Source organism: Coptis chinensis, chromosome 9 (assembly GCF_015680905.1).
Source record: "Coptis chinensis isolate HL-2020 chromosome 9, ASM1568090v1, whole genome shotgun sequence".
NCBI lineage: Eukaryota > Viridiplantae > Streptophyta > Magnoliopsida > Ranunculales > Ranunculaceae > Coptis > Coptis chinensis.
Genome location: NC_141464.1, coordinates 83184293 through 83196316, shown reverse-complemented (window position 1 = coordinate 83196316; position 12024 = coordinate 83184293). Strand labels below are relative to the sequence as shown.

General features: G+C 35.6%; 2 long non-coding RNA genes across 2 annotated transcripts; one reads left to right on the top strand and one right to left on the bottom strand.

Moving 5' to 3' along the window:
* Positions 1-5333: 5333 nt before the first annotated feature.
* LOC147478830 (uncharacterized) lies at positions 5334-8901 on the bottom strand. The gene is made up of 3 exons (XR_015208667.1): positions 8737-8901; positions 6837-7057; positions 5334-5818 (listed from the first exon to the last, which is right to left on the bottom strand). It is a non-coding gene; the product is annotated as an uncharacterized LOC147478830 (long non-coding RNA).
* Positions 8902-9199: 298 nt separating this feature from the next.
* On the top strand, positions 9200-10452 carry LOC147478829 (uncharacterized). The gene is made up of 2 exons (XR_015208409.1): positions 9200-9827; positions 10065-10452. It is a non-coding gene; the product is annotated as an uncharacterized LOC147478829 (long non-coding RNA).
* The last annotated feature ends 1572 nt before the right edge of the window (positions 10453-12024 follow it).

The following is a 12024-nucleotide window of genomic DNA, read 5'->3' as shown; positions in this document are numbered from 1 at the left end:
ATAAAATGGATTATGAATTCCAATAAGAGTAAAATAACTCATCCTTACTCATTGCAATTCTAGTTATACAAAGTATACTATAATACCATCTCGGCATAGGGTGGGATGCCTCATAAATAAATAAGACGATAGTACTGCAGGACGACGAAGTGACTTGTTTTTCCCTTTGAACCTACTTCATGGGATCTCCAATCACATAGGTAGGGTTGCCGTCAGTGTCTCCCTATATATGGGCATAACTCACATCCCCCTCGACGTATAACCACTTGCCTCCAAATAAGTGGTACGGTCAGACATGTGGCCAAACTAAGTCCAACCTAACATAATCTCTAGCAACTGCTTGATTAAGTTATATCTCAAACTTATGTATATACATTTCCCATTGCACATATTTCTTTATGTTTTAGCTATTGCAATGAGACAATTGCAAAGCATAGACACATCAGGAGGCTATTTAGAGCCAATGGGAAGATTTGCCAAAAGGTTGCTAACCCACTCAACATCATCACATGCCTTTTATAAGGTGATTAGCTTGGATGATATCCAAGACACTTAATTTCCACCAAGGGTAAACACATAAACATTACTGGATCCAGCTTATAACACATTACCCTTTCAACAATGATGGAAATCTACTAAATATAAGTCCATAATCAATGGCTCCGCTATAGTACTTGAATAATCTGACAATATACATCCAATGTTTATTATAAGAACAATGAGTTATCAACTCAGTATGCCATTAATGTAGGCAATGTCATGTTTCACATATATAATCCATCAAGTACAATAGGTTACCAATGATATTGACATATTTAGTATGAGAAAACACAAGTAGATTAATTTTCATAAGATGGATATTTGCCACAAAAGGTGTTAACACATGCTTACTATCAGAATACCCATACTTTTCAATGAAAAATATTTCTACTACGTGCTAAAACAATATAATAAGACCAACATGAGTTATAATTCCTATATTCACCAGTCATTCAATTCTGTAGTGCTCGAAATTCCCTTAGACCATCCGGCTGGTCTGGTTTAAGGTACGTTGTGGCCTTCAACCATATTCAAACATTAACATTTTGACAACTGAATATAGCAGTTACAGAAATGAGTTTAACAATATAATGAACTATCATTTCCAATGACGGTCTATTATGTGTTTCAAATAAGAATTTCTCTGTCTCATACACATTCTCAATGCTAGCACTCATGATATTAAATCATCTAAACAAAGAGAGATTAACACATATATCTTGCTTTACTCTAAAGAAAGTACACCTCTTTATCAACAACGGTACTTTGACATCTATATGACACTAATATGTTGTTGGATTGATCATGCTATTTATAGGCGCTTGAATCAACTCATACAAAGATTTAATTAAATTGTATGCCTTTAGCTCATCACCTGGTACTACTTGGTATTGTAGTTCCGCACAACTACTCAACTAGAGTCTTTAGAATTCTGTAGAAGAAATTCAAGTTACATGAGCAAGGTTTCAAAGTAGTATAAATCTTGTCTCTGATTGAAACCCCTCGGCTATTATTATTAGCCTTGTATTTTGAAATACAACTATCACGTTTTAGTTTTCTCTTGAAGATCCAATTCAACGTATAGATCTCCCAATAAAACAAGAGTCCAGTTTAGAAGAGTTGTATCCTTAAAAAAAGGACACTTCTCATAGACAAACAACTTCCTTATAGGTTAATGAATCTTCTTCAAGAAACATATAAACATCATCACCGTGAATGGTGGATATACTCACTGATAGTCTTCCAAATTTCTTGTTCAGAAATTATGGGATCCTCATACGTAGTTCATTATGAACATCCAACCATTCTATGCCAATTTTACAGAAAGCACATTCTCAAAATAAAATTAGCATATAAGACATTCAATAATAGTGTGGTATCTACAAGATTGTTATCACGCATGACAACTAAAAACAAACATCACTATTATGAGTTTTACTAATGGATATTTACTAGATAGTTCTAGGTTTAAAAAAAAACTTCTTTTAGATTCATTCACAATAGCCTTGGTAAGACATCCCCCCATATTTTTAACCATTTTTGGATAGGCCCAAGACCTTTCCATACTTTGTAGTTCAGTGTCTTTCCAATTATCTTGTGAGGTAAGTTATGGTAAAACAGTGTCATGCATATAGGTCACCACCCCCCACAGTTCAATGGTTACTCCACCTAATCAAACTTACATGCAAAACACATTATACTGCTACAAACACTAAAAGAAACAACAACAATAATATGCACTCTTATGACAAGAATATACTTTACTCAAGTCTATGATTATGGATCATATTAAATATAGTCATATTATGTTCATGTTATCTATATGAAAGGAAATCCACAAATGATTCTAATGAATCTTAAAGAATTGAAGAATTTGATGAAAAGGTTTTACCCAAGATAATCATTATCATTCTTCTTTTCATCATTCAACATTCCTACTGGCATAGTGAGACAATCCACGGACTTGTACATCACCTTGGCTATTTATTCATAGTCATAGGAGAATAATGGCTAAGAAGACAATCTACAAGCGTTACATCTCCTTGTCTAAAATAGTCACTGGAGGATATTGTCTAAGAAGACAATCCATAACCTTACATCTCCTTGACTAAATTAGGTTTAGGAGGATATTGATTGTTTCCCATATTGTTTCCTCTCGTAGATAACGATGCTCATTACTTAATAATTTATGACATGGTTAAGCTTCATGCCAATGTTAAATAATGCATTCATGCCAAAAATGGTTAATATCATATCATAGGTTCAGGAAAAGTAAACTTTAAATGTACCTCTCACAACAAAAAGTATACGATATTTAAGCAAATCTAGCCACTGAATATGCAAAACAACTGAGGACTCCACCTTCTCTTTTTACATGAGCTCAAGTAAGATAGAATACCCTATCAACAAGACCTCAAGTACTACCACAACATCTAATGGCTCAACCCATTAATGTCTTCAACTAGAAAAATATACCAATAAACTATCATCAAGTTTAAAGTAAATCCACGATGATTAATATCCAAAACTAGCATGCTACACAACTTTAACATATATTATATTGGATATAAGCTACAAGTTACTTCATCTAACATGTATTTTCACAATAGTACAATTATAACCATCGTCTAACAACACGTACACTCAATAGAGTTAAACAATTATGCATTGAATATATTATAATTATTATCTAAGATTTGAGTGTGGTTGATATTAACTATCTTAAGGTCTCTCTTAGACCATCTACATACATCTACATATGTACAAAGAAAATTAATATCAAACTACTTCTAGTCTAACCAATTAATATCTTAGTGATAAACACGTATAATTTATTGACTAGGTTATTAAAGAAGTTTAAGCTTAGGGATTTTCCTCCTAAGAAAAATTAGCATGCAACTCAAGGCAAGAATATCACCATATAATTAATCAACCCAAAAGAATAGCAAAGAGTGAAAGAATACGATACCTAACCGATTGAAAAACCGGATTACCATATTTTTCTCTTTCTAGAAACACAGTTCAAAAGAACTGTAATTCTAAACCAGCTCAGGACGAATTGGGTATCAAGCCTTATACCACTGGAAATCTCTTTGAATCAGCTATCCAACACAAAAAACGGATTGCAAAACCGAGCTCTGAGCTGAAAGTTACAGTAGTTTCCGTAACGAGCGACGCAACTGTCAAAAAGACGAACTTTGACGTTTTTCTTAATAGAAATCTCATATTTGACTCCCACAAACGTAAGAGAAAGGTTTACAACTATATAGGATTTGATAAACCACAAAAGATTAATAAATATTCAATCTTTAATTGGTTTCCCTAACAAAAGCGAACTTATCAAAAAATTTCTAAAGTCATAATCCAATAACACAAACAATAACTCAAAGTAAAAGACTTATCTTTTGATTGCCGTATTAAAGCACTCTCCTTTGTTCTACTACGGAATTCTTTCCTTAAGATTGTTAGAATAGTTGTATCAACACAGCAAGTAGAGTAGAACATAAGGAACAATAGACAATGACAGAATTAACAGGTAATAACTAAGGTGCGGATTAGGCTGTCCTTAAGGAAAGATTTCGCCTCTTCCAATGGTGCAGAAAGACAGCAGTGACGTCTTCCTCATAGGATTCAATGGTTAACAACAATCTGATTTTGCACTAGAACAGACTACCCTCTAGAACAACAATATAACTTTCTCTGGCGGCTAAAGGAAGAAGAGAAGAAGAATAGGATGGAATCGAGTTCTGTTTCTCTGAGATGGGTTGAGATCAACTCTATCTTCTATGGATGCGCAACCCCTGTATTTATAGAGGTAGGTCGGTCATAGCTAGTGGCGGATAACCAATGTGAGACTATCTACAATGCACTAAAGTGGAGAGAACACACTTTGTTCATCTCCTCCATTTTGCACACACACACACACACTAGTATTTAGAAATACTTATAGAGATTCCAACATCACACACTCACACTGAAACCAACAGGTTTCCTCCAGAGTCCAGACAATTTCTATGATTCTAAAAATATCATCATATTTCGACATTTTCGATATAGTACTTTGAAGTTTGATGGCAATAAAATTGTACGAGTGAAAGCTCAAGAAAGAGGTAGAAAGGTTAACAAAACTGGGAACATTTATCCACTTCTAAAAGATTGAAGAGATTTTACAAGTTTATTGTATGTACTAAAAATGATGATTATTTGCTACTCAGTACTTCTGGAACTTTATATCAAACTCTTTTCCAAAAGTATGTTGTTTAATTAATCAATTTGGACGAACTATAAAAATGAGTTATTTATCTAATTACTTATCTACTTACAATTGTGTGATTGATGTTATTATTACAAGTTTTCAGGGTAAAAAAGTCTTGCTTGAATTGCAAAAGATTATCCAATTCTATTCTTATTTCAATTGTTGCATTGAATTCGTTCATAATTTCACAATTTTGATTCCTTATGGATTCATTTTATGAAATTTTTTTTTAGAAAAGATTAGTTAAAATCTTTTGAATGTGTATGGTTATTCATTGCAACATGAGTGTTGCGTCCAATGTATTCTTGAAAAAAATAATAATGTTGGGTTGAAATTGCAGTGGCACTGCAACTGAAAGCAACACTATAACTAGGAATAAATCCATTTACAATTATTGGTGAAATAATTATGTTGGTTGTGTACTCATATATGAATTTTAAAGAACTTAATGGCTGTAAACAATAAAAAGTGCACTTATTATTACTTTTTATTTAAATGTACTCTTAGTTTTGTGTTGTAAAAAAAAAAAAAAAAAAAAATCAAAAAAGTAGAGCGCTTGGGAGAAAGAAACTAAACATTAGCATCCCAAACGGCTGATGGTTCAAATCCACCAAAATGGCTTTCGAATCATTTTCATTTCATATGAGCCAACCATGTGTTTTTTACGGCTGCCATGGCAGAAGGTAGACCTTCAAAACCTTTTCTTTCTCAACTTTGTCCAAAACCATGTGTAATCCAACTTAAACAGACACCAACCATGTTACATAATAAGGCATCCATTATTTTAAACCAAGTCCGATCCAAACGACAGCTTCGGCCGTGTTTTGTTTTTACTTTTTACCCAATAGCTTCATCTGATTTGATCTTTCTTCCTCTTCTTCCAATTTCTTTCTCCGCATGGCCTCTTCTTTCTACCTTTGGAGTTGTTCCAGCTCCCGGTAGCGTTCCTCCTCCTTCCTCTGCTGCTCTAATGCTTCTCTTTTTTTATCCAGCTCCTCTCTCTCTCTCTCTACGAGCTTGTTCCTATGAGATACCAGAAAATGGTCATAGCTTCCCTAAGCTATCAAGAGCAAAACCATAAAATTTTAAAACTGGAGAACAAATAGATTAACAGGAAAAGAAAAACAAAATATTATTTACTTGTGATTAACTTTTGCACAAAACGAGCCCATGATTTCCAAATATCAGATTTAAGTCATTTAACTTTTCAAAGTGAATGCAACTAAACGGGGGAACAAAGAGCTCAAATAAAGTGCTCGATGCAGAAGTAGACCGAGGCTCCTATTCCGTTTCATTCACTTCTGAGTTCTGATGCACATATGCATTAAACATTTACAATCGATAACATCCGGTGATTGTAGAAGCCATAAGATAATTAACTCATACATTGGCGGTGGAGAAAGGGGTTCATAATGATTGTCCATGTGTATCGGCCATAAAAACCAAGTCGACAGCTTGTGAAATGTCGAACAAAAATTAAGCACCCAAAGAGTTGCAAAACATATTGGGCGTCTTTCTACCATCAACTAACTATCACGTATCACCTACAATAATTTACGACGGAGAATCCAAAGTTTCTCATGAGCTAAGAGAATCAAGAAGGTTTTCAAGGCCACAAGGCAAAGAGTAAAGGACCCTTCAAAAACATATATGAAGCCTTTCTCATTCCTAAAAGAAAATCCATATGAAAGCTTTTGGCAGATTTATATAATAAATGCCTAGACATCACCATTTGAATATCTGAAGTTGAAATATAGGAGCCTTATTGCAAATTACATGCAAACGTGATCTGATTGCTAGTAGATACATAGTGTTCAAGAATTACGGAGTCATGACTTTGAATCGAAAGCAAGTAGATCCCATGGATTATTTAATTCCGCACATAGAAGAGAAATAAGGATCTTGATGAACCCAAGCTTGCAAGAAATTATACATAAAGGATAAAGTTTGAAACAATACTGAACTTACTCTTTACTTTAAACACGAGAGAAAAAAGATATATTATAGTATGCTAGTACAGACATGTAAAATGACAGTATACCTTTTCTTTTCTTCCTCTTCAATTTTCAACTTCTCAATAGCATTCTTCGGTCTATAGCACCAACGCTCGGACTACTAGATTTGTTGTTAATAGGGGACACTGAGGAGCTCGTACTTCTATGTCTCTTGTGACGCCTTGGAGTTGGAGAACGAATTGTGCGACGTCTTGGAGTAGGTGAACGACTTTTGTGTCGTCGTGGAGAAGTCGAATGACTTCTTCGTCTGTGCAATAAAACAAAACAGTAAGGAATACTTGAATAGAAATCAACTCTCAGAAATCTCTAATAAAGTCAATAAGCATGGAGTAAGGCATCAAACATGACTTACATACAATATAACAAATAAATAAGCATACACTGCACATAACTAATTGGTACGGGGAAAGGGTTGATTTATGGAGAGATGTGTGGATTGGAGAGCAGTCAATCAAACAAAAGCTCCAGCTGTTGCCACAACATCTAAAGGGGTGTAGGTCCAAAGTTAGTCACATTATCATTAATGGTGAATGGGCAATCCCCTTTAATTTGCGGCAATTAATGTTATATGCAGGGTACAATATGAATCAACTACTTACCATTGCAGGAGAGGACCATGGTATTTGGAAGCCAGATATGAAAGAGATTTTCTCCGTCAAGTCTGCTTTTGAGACCATTAGAAGGAAAAATGCAACTACATGATGGAGCAAGAAAGTGTGGTGCAAATGGATTCATCCAAAGATAGCGGTAATCTTGGCTGGAAACTGGTGAGAAATTGTGCCGCCTCGATGAAAGGCTGCAAAAGAGAGGGTTTAGAATGGCTTCAAGGTGTTATAGGGGTTGTGAGGTATCCGAGACATTACAACATATATTGTGGGAATGCAAGGACTCTAAACTCTTGTGGGAATGGACGGCAAGTCAGTTTGGTTTTAATACATCTTTCAACAACATGCCAGATGCTCTTAGAGTGAATAGAGGGCATAGTCCTCTTATCAAGCAACTGTGGGAGGCAGCAGTATTAGTTGGTATGGTGATTAATTGGAAGCAGAGAAATAAATGGCTTTTTGAGGGCAAGAAGATCACTCTAACCCAATGCAAATGTCAGATGAGAAGTCATATTCAGAATTCTTTTTGGATGACTATTGGTTACATGAATAGAGGAGCTCATGATTCTCAAATTCTTAAGAAATGGGGGTTACCGGATAAGCTTGGAAGGGCGCCAATATTCAAGGACTGTAAATGGTATCCCCCGGATGGGGATGTTATTAAAATGAATGTGGATGGTGCTTCTCAAGGAAACCCAGCCCCTCGGGGCTATGGAGTTGTGTTTAGGGATAGTAGGTGTCTTTTTGTTGCTTTGTGGTATGCGCAGACACATAGACTTTGCCACAAATTATATAGCTGAATGCTTGGCTATACTTGAAGGTGTAGAATATGCGGTTCAAAGGAATTGGAAGAAGTTATGGGTTGAATCGGACTCGGCGGCTGCAGTCCATGCTTTTGGGAGTTCACAACTTCCATGGGGGATGAAGCAAAAATGGGATAAATGTAAGGAAAAACTAGAGTACTGCAAGATAACGCCTACATGGAGGGAATGCAACTTCTCCGCAGATAAAGTGGCCAAATATGCAGCAGACTTACAGACAAAGGAACAACTAGTTTTTGATGTAAAACCACCATGGATTACCACATGGGAGGTTCCACAACAAGTTTACTTTAGATTTGACTAAAAATCCTAGCAGTGCTACTGTTACAGTGGACTATAGGATACACATGTACCTTCTCCTCTTTTCTGTTTTTACTCTCATCAATACAATATTTGCTTACTTAGAAAAAAAAACATAACTAATAACCAATATTGTAGCGAATATAAAATTAAAAATAACCAGTATGTTTTAAAAGAACATAAGAAATTATTATACGTACATCTGGAGTCAGTTTGGTTGGAGGGAATTCGAGTGCTCTTGCTAATCCGAAATCAGCTATCTTCAACTTTTTGGAGATTGAGTCGAATAGGATGTTCTGAGGTTTTAAATCTCGGTGGATAATTCCTCTTCCATGACAGTAAGCAACTCCAGAGATAATTTGAAACATTAATCAATAAAACAGTGACAAGTCATTTGTAACGACCCCATTTTCAAGACAACTAAATATCCAGTCAAATTTCTCAAACTGGACCTAAATATCTAGTTATCCCAAAGACAGGATCGTAAAAGAAAAAAATATACAAACGAATACCCTAGGATGATCAAAACATAACCCAACCATTAGCTCTACAAATAATATAGTAACTGCGGTTAAAGTATATATGGAAAGATATAATCCTTACATATATTTAATATCCTATATACCTTATATGTGAGGATAGGCAGCTTATTTGTTTTTTGATTTGTATGTTCCTAATCCATGTGTAATGATTCTTATAAATATAATGTATTGGGCTGAGTAGAGGTATTCTCTCTCAAACCGTAATTCCCTCCACCTTCTTCTTCTTCTTTTTTTCCATCTTCCATTCTCTCTTCTAAACCCTTATTCGCTCAACAATATGTATCCATACGTAGTCTGAACCAATTACATGGTATTGGAGCCACTAGGTATGGTTTAAAGATCCAAAACAGTATCCGATTATCGCGATCTCGTCATTTGTATAAGTATTCCAGATCTAGGAAATTGCAGTATTCAAAAAAAAAACACACTTTTTTTTTTTCCCAATTAGTATTGCTTTTGGCGCTTTTCCTCTTTCATTATTAGATTTGATTTCGCATTTCGTTTGCAAGTATCCAAATCAGCGTAAGGCAAATCAAGTATCATACTATCAACAAGTGAGAATAAAGACCAGGGAGACATGCTCCAAAAACTACAAGAAAATATGGCTAACATGATGAAACATATGCAAGCACTAGCCGCATCACCTTCTATACCTACTGTCACATTAGCCAACTCTGGTAACACGTATCTCCATACTAGTACTTCGGCTCACTGGGTTATTGATTCAGGGGCCTCAGATCATATGACAGGTAACCCTGCCTTGTCCATGAGTATTCGGTATTTCAGTTTACCATCATTCATTACATTAGCTAATGGTTCTAAAGCCAAAATTCTTGGTCAAGGAATCATTAAGCTTAATGATCAGTTACTACTGCATTCGATTATTTTATTTCAAGGTTTTCCATTTAATTTATTGTCAGTTCGTAGTCTCACAAGATCTCTGACTTGCTCAATCACCTTCTTTCCCTCGTATTGTGTCTCTTCAGACAAAGAGAACGATTGGTGGGGGGGTATGAGTAGGGTGGTACTTATCACTTCCAAGATGAGCAAAATAAAGCACTTGCTACTGTTACGCCAGTCCAATGGCATCGTCAACTTGGACATTTACCATTGAAGTATTTATGGAGTTTGATTCCTAGCATTTCCAGTTCAAATAAATTAGAGTGTGAAGTTTGTGCAAACTATCGCCACGCTACTTACAAAATCGTATTGAGAATAAAAGTTGTAAACCATTTCATCTAGTTCATTCAGGTATTTGGGGTCTTTGTAGAACAATTGGTTTATATGGAGCCAAGTATATTGCTACCTTTATTGATGACTATTCTCGTATGTGTTAGGTATGTCTTGAAAGATCGATCCGAGTTATTTTCAGTATTTAGATCTTATTACTCCGAAATCACAAATCAGTATTCAACCTCTTTACACCTTTTTCGATCTCATAATGTTAGAGAATATACAGCTGGTCTTTTTCAAGATTTCCTTAACGAAAAAAGGGTTACTCATTAGACATCTTGTGTTGATACTCCACAACAGAATGGAATAGTTGAATGAAAAAATCGCCCTCTTTTAGAAGTTGCTTGATGTTTCAATCCAATGTTCCCAAAATATATTGGGTAGATGTTGTTCTTACAGCATGTTATCTAATAAATAGAATGCCTTCTTAAGTTTTAAATGGGAAATCTCCAATGTTTGTGTTGTTTCCTTGTCAAGTTTTATTTCCTCTACCTCGTGTATTTGGATGCGTCTATTTCGTTGACAATCTAGACACAAGTAGGGATAAACTTGATCCCCGGTATTACAAATGTATTTTTCCGGGATATTCTCTTACCCAGATAAGTGTTATAGTCCTACTATCTAGAAGTCATTTATTTGTGCATATGTCAACTTTTTCGAATCAACTATGTATTATTCTTTAGCTGGACAGATTAATCTAGAACTATTTGAGGAGCCTATTATTCTCCCAGTCACTATGGAAGATATTGTTCGCCCAGTCATGTATCCCCCGTGGAGTTTTAGACAGGTTTATCAACGTAGACCAACTAATAAAGCAAAACCACCTAATTGAGGAACTAGAACATGTGACGTCTACTGTACGTTGATTTGCAACATACTGAACCACCACCAAAGAAATAATGGGTATCAATGATGATCAGCAATCTGATGCACCACCACAAGTAGAGATGATTGCTCCGCTGCACCCCACTAATGTCTGTATGTCTGAAGATTCCGACCAATCTTTCACTTCCGCTGCTAGTATTGATCTGCCCATTGCTCAGAGAAAAGCTGCTCGACAGTGCACATTTGATAAACAAATAATTGCTCCTCCCATTGTTGAGAGAAAAGGTGTTCGGAATTGCACACGTGATAAACAAAGGTATCCAGTTTCTCATTATGTTTCATATGATCACTTGCCTCCCTCTGTCAAGTCCTTTGCTACTTCTTTGTTGTCTGTTTCTGTCCATAAAACCTATATAGAGAGGCTTTATCACATCCTGGTTGGAAAAAGGCCACGGAGGAAGAGATGGTTGCACTGCACTCCAATTGTACTTGGGGTTCTAACTTCACTTCTCCCTAGTAAAAAAGTTGTTGGGTGTCGTTGGGTTTTTACTGTCCAACAAAATTCTGATGGCACAATTTCTCGAAGGCAAGGTTGGTTGCTAAAGGGTATACTCAAACTTATGGGCTGGACTATCATAAGACTTTTTCTCTCGTAGCAAAACTCAACTCAACTCAGTTTGTATTATTCTCTCTATTGCAATTAATCAGAACATGAATCTTTATCAACTAGATGTTAAACATGTGTTTCTTCGTGGTGATCTTCACGAGGAAGTATATATGGAACAACCTCCTGGTTTTCTTGCTAGGGGGTGGGGAGATGAGTTAGTATGTGGACTTAAAAAGTCTATTTATGGACTTAAACAGTCACCAAGAGCATGGTTTAACAAA